This window comes from Rattus norvegicus, chromosome 14 (assembly GCF_021556685.1).
Source record: "Rattus norvegicus strain SHRSP/BbbUtx chromosome 14, alternate assembly SHRSP_T2T, whole genome shotgun sequence".
NCBI lineage: Eukaryota > Metazoa > Chordata > Mammalia > Rodentia > Muridae > Rattus > Rattus norvegicus.
In genome coordinates, this window is record NC_141547.1 from 40,978,283 (window position 1) to 40,995,696 (window position 17,414).

At 45.8% G+C, this 17,414-nt stretch overlaps 1 pseudogene; it reads left to right on the top strand.

Annotated features, from left to right (window-relative positions):
* Window positions 1–3,265: 3,265 nt before the first annotated feature.
* Window positions 3,266–4,358, top strand: LOC108352744 (glyceraldehyde-3-phosphate dehydrogenase pseudogene; annotated as a pseudogene).
* The last annotated feature ends 13,056 nt before the right edge of the window (window positions 4,359–17,414 follow it).

Here is a 17,414-nt window from a genome sequence, read left to right on the forward strand (position 1 = left end):
GACAACATTCAGAGACACCACCCAGTGATGTACTTTCTCCAACTAGGCTTCACCTCCCAACGTCTCCCAGAAATAGCATTACTGGCTGGGAACCAAGCACTGAAAATGTGAGCCTTGGAGGACACTGCACATTTAAGTCATAACACATGGCTTCCTCACAGGGACCTTGGCCTCAGGACTAGTCATGTGACTTGCTTTGCCTAGCAGCACATAAAGAGAAGAGGAAGGAGGCCAGTTCTGAGCCAGGATGAAAGGTACTCCACATATGTCCACTTCCTAGCTTGCTCCTTCACTGAGGTCATGAGAAGATGGCCGAGACGGCCTACCAGATGAGGAAGATGTGGGCCCCATGGAGGGGAGTCACACTACCAAACCCAAAGGCCTGGACTGGGCATCATGGTCATGGCCACTGCATCCTGCGGCATAGCCGCCAGCTTCTCGGTCCGGTACAAGCAACGACTAGTAATTATCGTTCTAAACCTCTAGTCTTGTAACAGTTTGTTAGACAGTGGCTTCGGACCTTTGCAGGAACTGATGCTACAGTGAGCATTTATAGTCTAAAGACAGGTGATGGGCGTGGGAGGCTATGAGATCTGAACACTGTGAGCACTCACGAGTTGTTTTCTAAAACAGCCATACTTCCTTCCATTTCTGTTCTTACCAGAGTACTGTCTCCAATTCTTCTTCCCTCCTGTGACCATGTGACTTCACCCGGGCAGTGGTGTGAGTCAGTGGTGTGAGGGTGCATTAGAGGCATCTCAAAAGGAAACTTCCCTTTTGTTTATTTTCTTCTGCTATATAAGGAATGTATGGCTTGTCATTTTGCTCTACTAAGCTTTAGGCCATTGGCCAGGACAGAAGTGAAGGCAGAAGGGCATTGTGGGTAATGTTGGGTGTTTAGCCTGGACCACTTTGTAGGTGTCGGTGCCATTCAGCCCCGTGATCTTGATTCTGTTTCTCTGTTCTGGGAGATTTAGGATAAACCACAGCTCTGGTGTCTCTACTTTGAGCATTAATAAAAATTGCTTTTTGCTGGCTTGCTACTCTTAAATCGTACAGTGCAATGATTCACTTCTCTCGAGAGTTGGTAACTCTCTCAGCCTATTTAAAAGTCTCCCCCGAAACATCTGTCCTCGATTAAACAACAGATACCACTCACAGACCATGTCTGTTTTCCAGGGGTTCAGAGCAATAATTAATCAGGCGCATGAAAAAGCACAGGCCTCCTCCTTTTATCCAATTAGAGAGATCTCTGCAAGGCCCGGGCACCAAACTGTTTGGCTTTTGTGGAAATGCATTGTGGTTGAGTGACTGGTTTCACATCTTAGAAAATATCAATATTTACTTTAAACTTCCAGAGAAATTAAAGAAAAACAAGATGTCTGGGTTAACTGTCACTGAATATATGGCAGCCGCTATTGAATTGCTACTGCAGGGCACGGGGAGTGAGAAATGGCCGCTCGAGATGCACTCCAGCAGCTGGAGAGGCATTTCAGGTTTCCTCTGTGGCTTTTGATTTTTTTGTCTCCCATCCATCATCCTCGTGTAGTGGACTTGTTTCCCCCTCCACACATTTGCCCATAAATCCTAGGCCGTCCTCTCTCCTCTGTATCCCACCATGGCCTACACTACCTTCAGAGCATGTCACATGTCTGTCACATGTTCTGGGAAAGCCCCGCCAGGGTTAGGGCACCTGAGTTCTTTCTTTGGACTCAAGCATCAGGAATGGCTGTTCTCACTCTTCCATGGAGCCACCATGATCTTCAAGTCGGTAAATTGTCACAGTGGACCTGAGAGCTCGGTTGCTGAGTAGCTCCCTAAGACACTGAGGATTCACAGACCCACGACGGGGAAGAGCCCTTGGCGCCACAGAGCCTAAGCCCAAGCTTTGCCGATGAGAAGACTGACGCTGGGTTTGGTAGCGCTTGCCCACAGATTCCTGGCCCAAGTTCATCACCACCAAGTCTCAGATGAGAAGTTGCCTAGGCCTGTACTGAGCCTCATCTGTCTCCGCGGCAGAGTTAATCTGTCATGAAGAAAGTTGGGAGCAAAACCAGAAGATGATTCTAGGAACAGAGCGCGCTAGATCACATGGAAGGCTCAGTTAGCACGCACTTCGTAGAATAAAGGTTACACTAGATGTGCACTACTGGAATAAAACTGAAAGAGAACACTAGGCCGAAGGGGAGACTCGCCCCGAATACACTTCCTTTATTTTATTGTAAGCGCAACACTTTCTGAGAAGTGGAGAAAAGTTCAACTAACCCATAATCGCATCGCCCGCAGTCTTGTTAACACCTTACCCTATTTATTACCCTATTAAAAAAAATCCACACGTGACTAAACAATCTTAACTTCAGACATAAAGGGAAAATGAACGTTTTAAGTGTGAAGAATCCAAACATATAAATTACATAATTAGAAATTGCATCACTGTACTTAAGGCACTGACAAATAGAGTCACGGGCTAGAACAGGACAGTGGCTCTCAGTGATGGAGCTGAGGATGACTGGATGAGTTTGGAAGAAAGAGGTTGGCTGCGATGTGACTGTGCCCGTGGTGATGGAGAACAGCCCTCTTCGAATCAGGGTCACCCTAATGTCCTCTTTGTATCTGGTTATTGCTTTGCATGTTCCCAGGACTCGGGGGTCATCTGGAGAGTGACCAACAAGGCCATTGGCTGCACAGCTTCTCCAGTGGCCCAAGGCCAGCATCCCATTAACACTCCTGGGTCTCCCCCACACCCCATGGAGAGAAGGCAGGCCCCTCTACTGCTGTGTAGACTGTGAATGTGGCTGGGTCAGAGACTCTTACAGGAGCCCCAGAGAGCACTGTTCTGATTGAGAAGGTTTCCATGTCTTCATCTCTAAAACTCTGATTAAAGAAGAGAGCTGCTAGGCCAGTCACCTGGAACATGAAAAATAGCTTCATTGGGATCCCAAGCCAGGCAGTGGCCTGTTGTTGTAAAAATATAAAAAACAAAAAAAGTATAGTTGTCTTTTACCTCGAGAGCTCCAGTACCGCGGTGCCCCAAGATACTCTGCTAGATATCTTGGCGGAAAAACATCCCAACTTTGCCGCAGCGGCCCAGTGTCTCCAGCCGCCACATACTATCCTACACTCAAACCCTCACATAAAAGAACACACAACACAATAATCTTAAATCTAACTGATAAGATATAATTGCCCACTTAAACATACAAAGCCTGGGCTCTCTGCTCCTCCCTGTTCCAGAGACAGCCGCATCTCCTTGTGCAGCGCCAGCCTCGTCTCATAGACAAGATGGTGAAGGTCGGTGTGAATGGATTTGGCCGTATTGGGCGCCTGATTACCAGGGCTGCCTTGTGCTCTGCATCTGGCAAAGTGGACATTGTTGCCATCAATGACCCCTTTATTAACCTCAACTACATGGTCTATGTTCCCGTATGACTCTTCCCATGGCAAGTTCAACGGCACAGTCAAGGCTGAGAAAGGGAAGCTTGTCATCAACGGGAAGCCCATCACCGTCTTCCAGGAGCGAGATCCCGCTAACATCAAATGGGGTGACGCTGGTGCTGAGTATGTCATGGAGTCTACTGGTGTCTTCACCACCATGGAGAAGGCTGGGGCTCACCTGAAGGGTGGGGCCGAAAGGATCATCATCTCCGCCCCTTCAGCCGATGCCCCCCATGTTTGTGGTGGGTGTGAACCATGAGAAATATGACAACTCCCTCAAGATTGTCAGCAATGCATCCTGCATCACCAACTGCTTAGCCCCCCTGGCCAAGGTCATCCATGACAACTTTGGCATCGTGGAAGGGCTCATGACCACAGTCCATGCTATCACTGCCACTCAGAAGACTGTGGATGGCCCCTCTGGAAAGCTGTGGCGTGATGGCCGTGGGGCAGCCCAGAACATCACCCTGCATCCACTGGTGCTGCCAAGGCTGTGGGCAAGGTCATCTCAGAGCTGAACGGGAAGCTCCCTGGCATGGCCTTCTGTGTTCCTACCCCCAATGTATCCGTTGTGGATCTGACCTGCCGCCTGGAGAAACCTGCCAAGTATGATGGTATCAAGAAGGTGGTGAAGCAGGTGTCCGAGGGCCCACTAAAGAGCATCCTGGGCTACATTGAGGACCAGATTGTCTCCTGCGACTTCAACAGCAACTCCCACTCTTCCACCTTTGATGCCGGGGCTGGCATTGCTCTCAATGACAACTTCGTAAAGCTCATTTCCTGGTATGACAATGAATACGGCTACAGCAACAGGGTGGTGGACCTCATGGCCTACATGGCCTCCAAGGAGTAAGAAACCCTGGACCACCCAGCCCAGCAAGGATACTGAGAGCAAGAGAGAGGCCCTCAGTTGCTGAGGAGTCCCCATCCCAACTCGGCCCCCAACACTGAGCGTCTCCCTCACAATTCCATCCCAGACCCCATAACAGGAGGGGCCTGGGGAGCCCTCCCTTCTCTCTTGAATATCATCAATAAAGTTCGCTGTACCCCCCCCAAAAAAACATACAAAGCTCAGTACCATCTATCCCTTAAGAACATTGATAATAACCTGTAAATACACAGAGCGAGATCTTTACATCAGCCTCCATTGTCCTGCCATGCTTCTCCCCCTCTCTCTCCCTCCTGTTCTCGTCTCCTCCTCTTCCTTCAAACTTCTCTCCACCCATCCTTCCCTTTCCTCCAATGACAGGCCTCCTTCTATCTTGTATCTGCCCCGCATCTGTATTTTACATATTCAATTGGGAGAAGGTTCTGGTGAAGCCACCTGATTCCTCAGTAATGACTAAGCAGCTGTCCTTGGGGCAGTGGAATTAGCATCAAAATACAGATAACTCCAGGGCAAACCACAACGGTGGCCTGAGCCAATGGGCATATATCCCAAATATAGAGTCCTTTATCAGTGGTCCTCAGCCTTCCTGAGGCCATGACCCTTTAATACAGTTCCTCGTGTAATGCTGACCCCCAACTATAAAATTATTTTCACTGCTACTTCATAACTGTAATTTTGCTGCTGTTGTGAATCATAATGTAAATATCCAATTTGCATCCCCCAAGGGTTTACAAGCAACGGGTTGAGAACCATTGCCTAGGGTCTAGTCAGAGGGGAGGGGTATTGATAATTGATATTGAAGGTATTGATTAGCCATTTCAGTGGGTTCTGGGATAGCAGGCTCAGGCAACAGTTCCGACACCAGCCCTCTGGATTCAAATCCTAATCTAGCATGAACCACTTGATATCATGCCAGGAGCAATATCTTACTTACTCTTTCTATGCCTCTAATATAGAGACAATAAAAGTTCTAGGGTTATGCCAGTGACTGCAGTGGCAATATATGAAAAGCATTGCACAAAGTACCTGGAACTAAGTGTTCCATAATTTCCAGATATGATAATAGTTAAGCCCTTTCCACATCCCATCATGGTCACATGCGCACCAGTGTCTCAAAACTGCATTAGAATGCTGATCAGACATCTTCCACACGGCGCTGAAATGCCAGGGACATCCTGGCTCCTACGACTTCTGCTCTTGTGCCTAGAGTCTTGTATGTGTGTCCTTCACACATATACTGGAGATTCTCTCGTGCCTCTGCTTCTGCTGGATCAGAAGGCAGTGTGCACAAGGTGCTTTCTCTGACACTCTCACACCATGACACTGAAGCCCTGTGCCCGTGGGTGGGCTTCTGTGTAGTTAGTCAGGTCCTTCTTCACAGAGAACACCAACTAGAGCTCGTGGCCTGACTGGGGCGGCGGTGTCTACCGTAGACTGTGCCTACATCTTTCTCTTCTTTTTTCTCCCTGTCTTTAGCATCCTACCCCAAAACTCTATTTTCTCTGGACCCCCACTCTGAAACAAAGACCATTTATCAGCTCATGCAAATAGATTTGAGGTTGGAGCAGGCAATGCCATCTACACATTAGAATTATCTGAAATGGTAAATAAGACCAGCCAGGCGAGCCTACATAATATCTCATTTAACCCACCTGGCTCCCACTTTTATCATTTTAGCTTTTATCATTATCTCTGCTTTAGACGTAAGGAAACTAAAGGCAGAGACGTCATGAAATGTGCTTCACTGTCACAAGGTGCTAACTACTGAGGAACAGCCAACTCCACCATGTTTCATTGCAAAATCTACGTTCGTTGCCACAAGTCAGGTACCTCAGAGTGAATATGATACCACTTTGCGATGGTTAGAATAAGAACTATTCAAAGCAATCAAATATTAAGATGCAATCAGATATTATCGAAGCATAGTTACACAAAGAGCATAGTGAAGTAAATAAAATATGAGTCAATATATTTATCAAAAGTGATCAAAGTATAATTAGGACAGGTAATCAAATCCATTGAAGATTAATATGCATTAGCTTTTTCAACATCTAATTATAGAGCATGTAATCAAAATATAATGGCAAAAGGGATAAGAACAGTAAGTTTTTAAAGTTTCTGATAGAAAACTTCAACTTTCTTCTTCATGCAGAAGCAACTCCAAGCTCTATGGGACATTATGGATGTACTTGGGATCCTCCCTTGGTCCGATGAGCACCCCTCGGAATGCTTATATAAATCATCCTTTAGATTATGAGATTGAAAGAGAGTTTACTGGTGATTACATTAAGCCGGGTATGGTGGCACCAACCTTTAATCCCAGCACTTGGAGGCAAAGGTGGGCAAATTTCTGAGTTCAAGGACAGCCTGGTCTACAGAGTATGTTCCAGGACAGCCAGGGCTACACAGAGAAACTCTGTCTCAAAAACAAAACAAAACACCATGATAGTAATAATAATAATAATAATAATAATAATAATAATAATAATAATAATAACAACAACAACAACAACAACAAAAAAAACAAAAACAAAATAAAAGCAATGATATTTTCGTCAGACTGGCAGATACCTGTGGTGAAGGAGTCCTACATACAATTAGCTCGACTGCCCATTTTTAAGAAATTAAACCCGAATTTTAAAAATTAAGTATTAAGCTCATGTGTTGTGTAAGACTGATGTCACAGTCTAGAAATACAGGGGCTAGCAATCGTTCTTGGCCTTCCCTGGCTTCTGGAAAAGACAGACAAGTAGTTCAGAACACTATGCTCCAGTGTGAAGAACTCACATAGAACACTGTGGAGAGCTCAGTGTAGGGAGAAGCGTTGCCACGGACAGTCCAAAATGGCTCAGAAGAACAACCGCTTTGTTCCTAAGGCGATTTCTCTTCTCCAAAAGTCCCTACCCCAACTCAGAAGTGAAGGGACATTCCCAGTCCTTATGGGTGATTTTATTGTTTAATAGCCGACCGCACAGGATTATTGTGAGCATCTTGTATGTTCCAAGTACCCTGGCTGGCCCCGTGAATCTCTAGCTCTGTGTTAAACCAAGGGCTTCTCCAAGGGGCTGCAGTTTTTCTAGCAGTCCTCGAGAGAGAAGCAAAAAGCCATGCCTACACCGGAGTACATGCACCTACGTGGGCGTTGTCTTTCTCTCCCGGCATCTAGGAGGGGAATCAGGATCTGCAGCTCAGCAACTTTCCTCATTCTTCTTCCGCCTCATCTCTGCCCCTGCTCCCAGGAGCTACAGGAAGCCATTCAGCACATCCCAAGCTTCTACCCCTGAGGTTTGCAACCAAATTCTCTGTCCAGAGAGCAAATTCAAGCACATCCCTCTGCTCTTGAAATGGAAAGGTGCCTTTTATCATTCACAAAGCCCCAATTTCTCTCTACAAAGCCTGTTTGGAATTCTGCTGGGATGTGTCTGTCTTAATCTGGGGAAGACCCTGTTCTAGCAGCAAGGAGGAGACAAAAAAAACAAAAAAACAAAAAAAAAAACAAAAAACAAAAAACAAAAAAAAAACAAAACAAAAAACAAACAAACAAAAAAAAAACACTCATGCATTCTGAAAGGTGGAAATCGCTACAAAGTCCGCCAATTTGGCTGTCCGAGCCATAGCATGTCACTGTCTGCTTCCTTATGCCACCTTTCTGAGAGGGGGAAAGTGTACGCCTAAGCACTTTTGGGGTATTGTGGGGCCAGATCCCTAAACGGTCTTTCCTGAGGGTCAGCAACTAATCAGACATTTTCATTAATGCAATCCAACAAACGTTAGAGGGCAGAGCCAGGCCGTGGCCGATGATGATGCCATCAAGTAAGTAGAAGTCACAGGTCACATCGGCATCACGGTGAGAGAAGGCTAATTACCCAGAGAGCAGAGGAATTGGAGAGAAAAGAAACAGCTGCAGAAAATAACCCCCAAAGCACCGTGCTCCTAGGGAGTGAGACTGCTGAATAGCTCCCCCTGCAGGTCTCTGGAGGCATCGCATCTCTTCATAACTGATTAAGGTAAAAGCTCTTGCTTGCCTAGCAAGCGCAAGGCCCTGGGTTCGGTCCCTAGCTCCGAAAAAAAGAAAAGAAAAAAAAAGATATAAGCTCTTTTACCAATGATTGATTCCTAACTGAGATGTTGGGAAAAGATGATAGATAGATGATAGATGATAGATACATAGGTAGATAGATAGATGGATAGAAGATAGATAGATAGATAGATAGATAGATAGATAGATAGATGGATGAATGCTGGATGGATAGATGCTGGATAGGTAGATGATGGATGGATGAATGCATGCATGCTGATGTGTGTGGTATACATGCACAACTGTGTGCAATGCATGTAGAAGAAGAAGACAACCACGGGTGTTGTTCCTTGGGCATTATCCACTTAAAAAGCAAGAGAGAGATTTTCTTACTGTAGGCTAGGCTGGCTGGTGAGTCTCGGGGCTCGCCTCTCTCTGCCTCCCTAGTGATGCAATTGTGAGTGTGTGCTGCCATTCCCAGTTTAGTTTGATTTGGTTCTAACTTGTGTTCTGGGAACCAGCCTCTAGTCCTCGTCATTGCAGAGCAAGCACCGTAACAGCGGAACTACCTCTCCAGCCACAGAGAGGAACTAAATCTGCACAAATTGCACAAATCAGAGGACTTTCAGAGAGCACCCCTTTGTAAAATGGGCGGGAAATACAGCTAAGAACATCAGAGGGAGGTGTTGAAGCAGCGTGTGAAGCTATAAGCGGGCTTCTGCTCCCTCCCCCTCTGGACGTGGTCTGATCAGTTGGCAGACTGTGATTGGCAGAGGTCCAGCTGCCGTGATTGATTGACATCAGGCTACTTAATACAAAATCCACTCTCAAACTAGGTTTCCCCTTTGTCTACATGTTAGGTCAGGTATCGGTTTGCTACCTGGCACCAAAGAACCTCAAATTTCATAAACTGATACAGAGTATTTTGATCATATCCCCCCACCCTTCCCTCTCCAACTTCTCCCACACACTCCTATCTCTCTCGAGCTTCTCCCATACCCCACCCCACCCCCAGCTCTCTTCACACTTTGTAGCTGAGGTCTCCTTTTAAAAGGATCGTGCTGGTATTTGGAAAGTAATTGGGCAGAGTCATGACTCGGAGGCAGAGGACAAAGTTTCACCGCTTCCGAAGTTGAAATCTATTCACTTTTGCATTCTTCTCACTCCAGCGAACGCAAATTCGTGATCCCAGAACCTAAGGCCGGAAAACCTCTCAACTCACCCAGACCCCATTTTCTCTGCAAACCACTCTTGCAGGCCAACAGATATATCCCTCTCTCTGACCTCAGACTGGGGAGTTGGGGGTTGAGCCGGCACCATGTCAATTGGGGAGATCCAGAAGCAGAGCAGATCTTGGGAAACAAAATGCTAATCCACCCAGCCACCCAAGCTGTGACTGACTCTCCTGTACACTGAGCCGATCCAAGTAAAACACGGACCTTTCAAAACACCAAGGAATGTTCGCCCGGAGTTTGCGCTAACGAGTCCAAAGCCAATTATGGCTCATCTGATCTAACCAAAGCTGATTTCCTCCGGTGGCCCAGCGAGAGGTCAAATGGCCATTCCTGAGGGTTTCCACAGAGCTAAGCCAGAACACGGAGTTCCTGAAGTGTCCCTCGGGCCCACAGACCAACTGCGGAAGAGCTAAGCAGTCGACGTTTTTAATTTCCCTCCCTCTCTTGATAATTATAAATACAACACAGCAAATTCCCTTAGAGGTAAGTGAGGGTTCACTGCTCACTCGCAAAGGAAACGAAAGGAAATCTTCCATATTTCTCTTTACCACATGTGCAAGATTTTCACTGAAGCCAATCCGGAAGGGGGCACAAAACAACAACAAAGTTATTATTTGCTAATGTGTATGGGGGAGCACGCATCCACATTCATGCTGCTCTGTCCGCTGAGGTTTGCTCCTTATACAGTCTGGATCTGGAGAACTGCAGGATATCATGCAGTCTGAGGCCGCCCTCTAGCGGAACTTTGCCAGTGTTGCGCCTGCGTACCGGTGAGCCAGGCTTCTCTGTACACCGTGCAAGGCTTTGAATCCTTTTCAGTTCACTTTTTATACATGTGGCTTATAATTCAAATTGAAAGCCAGAGATGCCGATAAAACGAAGAGAACGTCAGGCTGAGGGTTAGGAACAGTATTAGCCGTTGAGAAAATGCTTGAAATTTAGCCAGGAAAGTGCCTCAGGTCCATAATGGTAAGAAGCATTTTTGCAAAAACCCAGGATAGCGAAAACTATACTCAACAATAAAAGAACTCCTGGGGGAAATCACCATCCCTGACTTCAAGCAGTATTACAGAACAGTAGTCATAAAAATTGTATGATATTGGTACAGAGACAGGCAGGCAGATCAATGGAATAGAATTGAAGACCCAGAAATGAACCCACACACCTATGGTCACTTGATCTTTGACAAAGGAGCTAAAACCATCCAATGGAAGAAATCTAGCACTTTCCACAAATGGTGCTGGTTCAACTGGAGGTCAGCATGTAGAAGAATACAAATCAATCCATTCCTATCACCATGTACAAAGCTTAAGTCCAAGTGGATCAAGGACCTCCACATCAAACCAGATACACTCAAACTAATAGAAGAAAAACTGGGGAAGAGTCTCAAACACATGGGCACTGGGGAAAATTTCATAAACAAAATACCAATGGTTCATGCTCTAAGATCAAGAATCGACAAATGGAACCTCATAAAACTGCAAAGCTTTTGTAAACCAAACGACACTGTCATTAGGACAAAAGGGCAACCAACAAATTGGGAAAAGATCTTTACCAATGCTATATCTGATAGAGGGCTCATATCCAAAATAAACAAAGAACTCAAGAAGTTAGACTGCAGGGAGACAAATAACCCTATTAAGAAATGGGGTACAGAGCTAAACAAAACATTCTCAGCAGAGGATTATCGAATGGCCAAAAGACACCTAAAGAAATGTTCAGCATCCTTAGTCATCAGGGAAATGCAAATCAAAACAACCCTGAGATTCCACCTCACACCAGTTAGAATGACTAAGAAAAAAAAAACTCAGGTGACAGCAGATGCTGGTGAGAATGCAGAGAAAGAGGAACACTCCTCCATTGTTGGTGGGATTGCAAACTGGTACAACCATTCTGGAAATCAGTCTGGAGGATCCTCAGAAAATTGGACATTTCACTACCTGAGGACCCAGCTATACCTCTCCTGGGCATATACCCAAAAGATGCTCCAACATATAACAAAGACATGTGTTCCACTATGTTCATAACAGCCTTATTTATAATAGCCAGAAGCTTGAAAGAACCCAGATGCCCTTCAACAGAGGAATGGATACAGAAAATGTGGTACATCTACACAATGGAATACTACTCAGCTATCAAAAACAATGACTTCATGAAATTCATAGGCAAATGGAATGAACTAGAAAATAACATCCTGAGTGAGGCTACACAATCACAGAAAAACACACTTGGTATGCATTCATTGATAGGTGGATATTAGCAAAAAAGCTCGAATTACCCAAGGTGCAATCCACAAACCACATGAAGCTCAAGAAGAAGAATGACCAAAATGCAGATGCTCCCACTCCTTCTTAAAAGGGGAAAAATATCCATAGGAGGGGATATGGAAGCAAAGTTTAGAGCAGCGACTCAAGGAATGACCATTCAGAGCCTGCCCCACATGTGGCCCATATATAAACAGTCACCAAAACTAGATTAGATGGATGAAGCTAGAAAATGCATGCAGAAAGGGATCGGATATAGATGTCTCCTGAGAGAAACATCCAGAGCATGTCCAACGCAGAGGTCAATGCTAGCAGCAAACCACCAAACTGAGAACAGGACCCCCTTGGGGGGAATTAGAGGAAGGATTGAAAGAGTTGAAGGAGCTTGCAACCCCATAAAAACAACAATGGCAACCAACCAGAGCTTCCAGGGACTAAACCACTACAAAAAGACTATACATGGACTGACCCAGGGCTCCAACTGCATATGTAGCAGAGAATAACCTTGTTGGGGCATCAATTGGTCCTGCCAAGGTTGGACCCCCAATGCAGGAGAATATGAGGGGCAATAAGGGTGAAGTATAGGGGAAATACCTGTATGGGGGAGGGGCAGGGGAGGGGATGGGGGCTTATGGACAGGAAACTGGGAAGGGGAATAACGTTTGAAATGTAAGTAAAGAAATATATCTAATTTAAAAAACCAAGTAAACATTCTGATTCTGACTACAAAATAGTTTTATACCCAAATAAACCACCTTTCTGAGCTCCAGGAACTTGATATTTGAATTAAAGTGAATAAATAAAATGCACCTGTTGTTTGGGGGGGGAAAGCATTTTTGCTGGGAAGATGAATAGATTTCCATAAAATGGCCTTGTTGCCCTTACAATGAAGCTGTCTGACCACAGCCAAAGGCCCAACTATTCTTCTCAGGGCTCCAGAAATTCAGGCTGCACGGAGTTCTATGATTTCTAGGAGGAGGAGGAGGAGGGGGAGGAGGAGGGGGAGGAGGAGGAGGGGGAGGAGGAGGGGGAGGGGGAGGAGGAGGAAGGGGAGGAGGAGGAGGAGAAGAAGGAGAAGAAGAAGAAGAAGAAGAAGAAGAAGAAGAAGAAGAAGAAGAAGAAGAAGAAGAAGAAGAAGAAGAAGAAGAAGAAGAAGAAGACCACCCCCCAGAACAGGAGTTACAGACAGTTGTGAACTGCCATGCGGGTGCTGGGAATTGAACCAGGGTCAGTCCTCCTAACCACTGGGCCATCTCTCCAGCCTGAGTCCTGTGACTTCTTAAGTGAAGGGCGAGAAAATATTTTTTGCATCGTTAGTTTGTGCAGTGAGGGGCAGCCTGAAAAATTTGGATGTCAGTGTCCTTTGTGCTGAGAGCACCACTCAGGGCTAGACTTCTCGTGTGCTTAGTTCAGACTTCCGTCCCCAGCCCTGCAAATAAACACAACTTAAATTTGTATTTGGTGCTGAATGTGGCACTGAAGAGTTGGTGTCAGCTTCACCCCAGATGGATGAGGGATGTCCTGTGTTTGCCTTGCGTGAGGAAGGCCCAGCACCACCAAAAAGAAAAAAGAAAGAAAGAAAGGAGTTCTAGTGTTCAGTGGTTCAATGTGTGGTAAACCTTTATCGGGACGCCATCATGTCTTCGTTTAAAAATATTTTTACTTAATAGTGCCTTTTAAAAACATACTGAGATATTTAAAGGGAGGTTCTAACTGATCTTAAAACAGCACTGATAAAATCTCATGAAGTTGAATGGAAATGAGGTGAAAGTGTAACAAGCCTTAAATCAGGTGAGTCTGAACGGTGGGCTTTTTAGAATTATATGGGGAATCTAGATAATAGATCGGACAATGCTACATATATTCCTGGCGTTGCGGTGAGCAACGCTGGGGTCCGGGCAAGAGCAACACTCAACGCGATTTGGCGGAACAGATTTCCTTTAGATCTATCACAAACACAGGCAAACTTTACTTCTCCTAATTTAATCCATGTAGTGAGCCCCTGTTCTACTAGGGGGTGCAAACATGACCGCAGTCAGGTTTCTGCAAGGATAGATGGGACCAGGAGTGGCAGCTAGCAGTCTGCCGTTTACCTCTGAGCTCGCAGTGGCCATTAAGAACTCACGTTTACATCTGTCTTCAACTGTGTCATCTACTTAGTGATAGTCATCCGCTGGTGACTCCTTCCACTCCGTGTTCCCCCACGGCCAAACGTGCTGCGTCTGGCTCAGCCCAGGCAGAATCACAGTCTTCGGGCTCTCTCCCCACTTGGAAGGGCAATCTCCAGAAGCTCTGCATTTGAACTCGCTCTCCCATTAACACCCAAAATTATCTGGCTCCTTGCCTTCAGCCCTCAAGGAAGAGGAGCCTTTAGAACATTGGTCTGCAACCTTCCTGATGCCTCGACCCTTTGATACAGTTCCTCGTGTTGGGGTGACCCCAACCATGAAGTTACTTTATTGCTACTTCATAGCTGTAATTTCACTACTGTTATGAATTGTAATGTGACTGTTTATTGTGCAGGATCTGGTATAAGACCCCAAAGGGGTTGTGACCCACTTATAGAATCCCTGTTTTCAAGGGCCTCCCTTTCTCTGGGAACCATCATACCTCTCCTTACTTCAGTTCTTCTAGCTATTCCCACCCAGCTCAGGAAATCTTTCTAGCCTAGCAGAACTGACCTGGAGCCCCTAGGTTCTGCTCCACTGAGCCTTCTTTACAGTTCTGGTAGCAAGTCTTTCCTGATGCCATGAATCTGTGTGATGACCAGGAAGTCAAGGGGTGCATGAATTCATGCACATGGCCGGAACCCAGGGTCCTGTGGACATAGATGCCTGCCATGATGCTGCAAATCTACCAAGAGTGCTTCGAGAGCCTCAGGCCCTGCATTTAAATGTAGACTAGATGTACTCTATCGAATACACCTGTTAATTAGGATTTCGGAGAAGGCTAAACTTTAAAATTCTAGTCAGGCACCTTCTCTTTCCCTTGCTCAGGTTATTAAGTGCTTCTGGACAGAAAGAGAAACAGAGTTTTGAGCTACAGAGCAACTGTTCCCTGGTAAAGGGGAAACACACAGGAGTGGTGGTGGGAGGGGACAATGATATGCTCTCCTCAGGAACCCTGTACCCTGCAAAAGAGATTTGAGAAACAGGGAGAGAAAGAGAAACAAATTTTGGGGACCTGATGGCTTATCAGGGACTAGTCTCACCACACACAGGTCATTCGTCACCTCTGAAAGAGGGCCATGGAGAGCCTACTGGGTCAGATCCATCTATCCAGTAATTTACAGGCGACTTTAGAAGGGCGGCCTCTATGCAGAGGCTCTAAGCAACGAGCCTGCCATCTGCTGGGCAGAGCCCTAAGGTGCAACTTCTCTGAACTTTGGTCCAACCCCACCTTCATTGTCTTGTTCATCGCACCACATCTCTGCCAAACTTGCCTCGCTTTAAAATGATACTTTGTCTCTGACTTCATACATCTTCAGCAACGCTGTCTCATCCAGCCAATTAGGAGGTAATTACAGGATCCCCCAAAGCTGCTGTTTCTCGATGTCAGAAACCCATTTGTTTTCCTCCGATGCATCTATTAGTCTGTTACTCCCATTTATCCCATTTGTACACAGCACTCCGCTGCTCCAGACCCTCAAATTGCTTATTTTATGCTTCTTCTCCAGCACTTAATGCAGTTCATAAATTTCACTCTAAAAGTTCGGGCATAAATCATGCTAAAAGCCCAAGTTTCTGAAGGAAGCCAGCCATAAATCAAGCTTGGAATGCCAAGCTACAGCATCACTTGTTCACTGACCGGACCCACGTCAAAGGAAGGACTTTTTCCACCATGTTGAAGTGTAGTTTAGACTTTTCTAGAAGCTTTCCCTATCAGGTACATCAAACTCCGTGCTTAGAAGTGAAGAAAGTTCAAAAACGTTTGCTTGGGTTTTGTCGTCTGTTTTTCTTTGTTTTCAACACTGAACTTTCTGACCTGGCACCTTTGTCTAGATACACAATTTTTTTAAAATATTGTCCTTGAGAAACCCTATTCACCCTCAGATAAGGTTAAAGGTTATAAGTCCAAAGTCTTCTGGGAAAAATAATTACATGCTCATTACCCTGTCCTCCGTGCACTATTCAGATTGGCGTTGGCAACACGTGAGGTGTCATTTGAATGACAAAAGGAGACTGGCGTCTAACCTAGACATGAGCCGTAACCATGTTGTCCCCTTTCCAGCCCATCATAGTAATTTGGTCACATCTTTTAAAAAAAAGATGAACAGAATCCGAGGAGCTGTTGTATGTGGAGAAGTTTTTCCTTGTTGGTAAATAAATATTCCACCTGTGAGCGGCAGAGCATTCAAATTAAACGTCAGTGGCCAGGTTCCCTTTCATAGCCGGGGAATTTCTCTTAGACAACATAATAATACGACTCGGTACTTTTCATCTTCAAGGCAATTTTTGAGCATTAACTAATCAATCTGTCCAACATCTGTGTGAGGTGGATAAATACGGTTCATTATCTCCGTCAGGCAGAGGGAGAAATGATTGAAGAAGGTTGAGTAGTTGAGGCTCAGCTGGGCTCAGGACAGACGAGCCCACGTCAAGTCTGGCTCTAGGTGGAATGTTAGGCTCAACGACGACGACGACGACGACGACGGAGCCTGTAGAACCAGGAGGAGACCAGCAGATTTCAGGTGGGACGTTTGCTGTCTGTGTAAAAGGGATGGGAAAGAGAGTTAAGAGAAGGCTTAATGCTTAGAGACTGCTAACATTTGAATATGACAGCCCCTTCAATGTTCATGTTGAAATGGCGTCGTTGTGGCAGTGTTGGAGGGTGTGTTTAGGGGCAATCGGTGGTTAGGATGAATTAGTGCCGTTCTTAAAGGATGACTCAGCAACCACGAGAGCAGGTTACTGTCCACTAAGGCCAACCGTTGAGTGATCTCCTCTACACACAACCACTTGCCCAGCAGTGGGCAGCTTCACCAGAAGATGAGTGGATGCTGGTGCCAGCTTTCTGTCTTCTGAGAATCCAGAGCATGGCCAAAATTCACTTGTCATCTTCATAAATCACCCACACTCTGGGACTCCACTGTAACCATGGAAGATGGACTAGTGCAATAACCACAAGGGGCTACTCAGAAACAAGGTATGAGGTTCATTACTTCATTCGCCTATTCATTGTTCAACTCAACCCCTAGATGAAAATGTGTTAGCTAAGCCACGGGATCTATCCGCTCATTATGTGTTAGACCTCTGCCTGGAACTGTGTTGGCTTTGATAGATGATACGTGAAAAGGATACAACGTGATTTTGATTTCTTAATCCACGACAGTGCTACCAAAAGCACGGCTCCCTTGTCGGGCAGTGGTGGCGCACGCCTTTTATCCTAGAGTTCAAGAGGCAGAGGCAGGGGGAGAGCTAATTCCAGGACAGCCAGGGCTACACAGAGAAACACTGTCTTGAAAACATACCCAAATAATAAACAAACAAACAATACTGCTCACTCACAGACATCCTGAGTCTCCTCAGTTGTGACTCAGAGCCCCCATCACTGCCCTTGTTCCTGTTACCTCC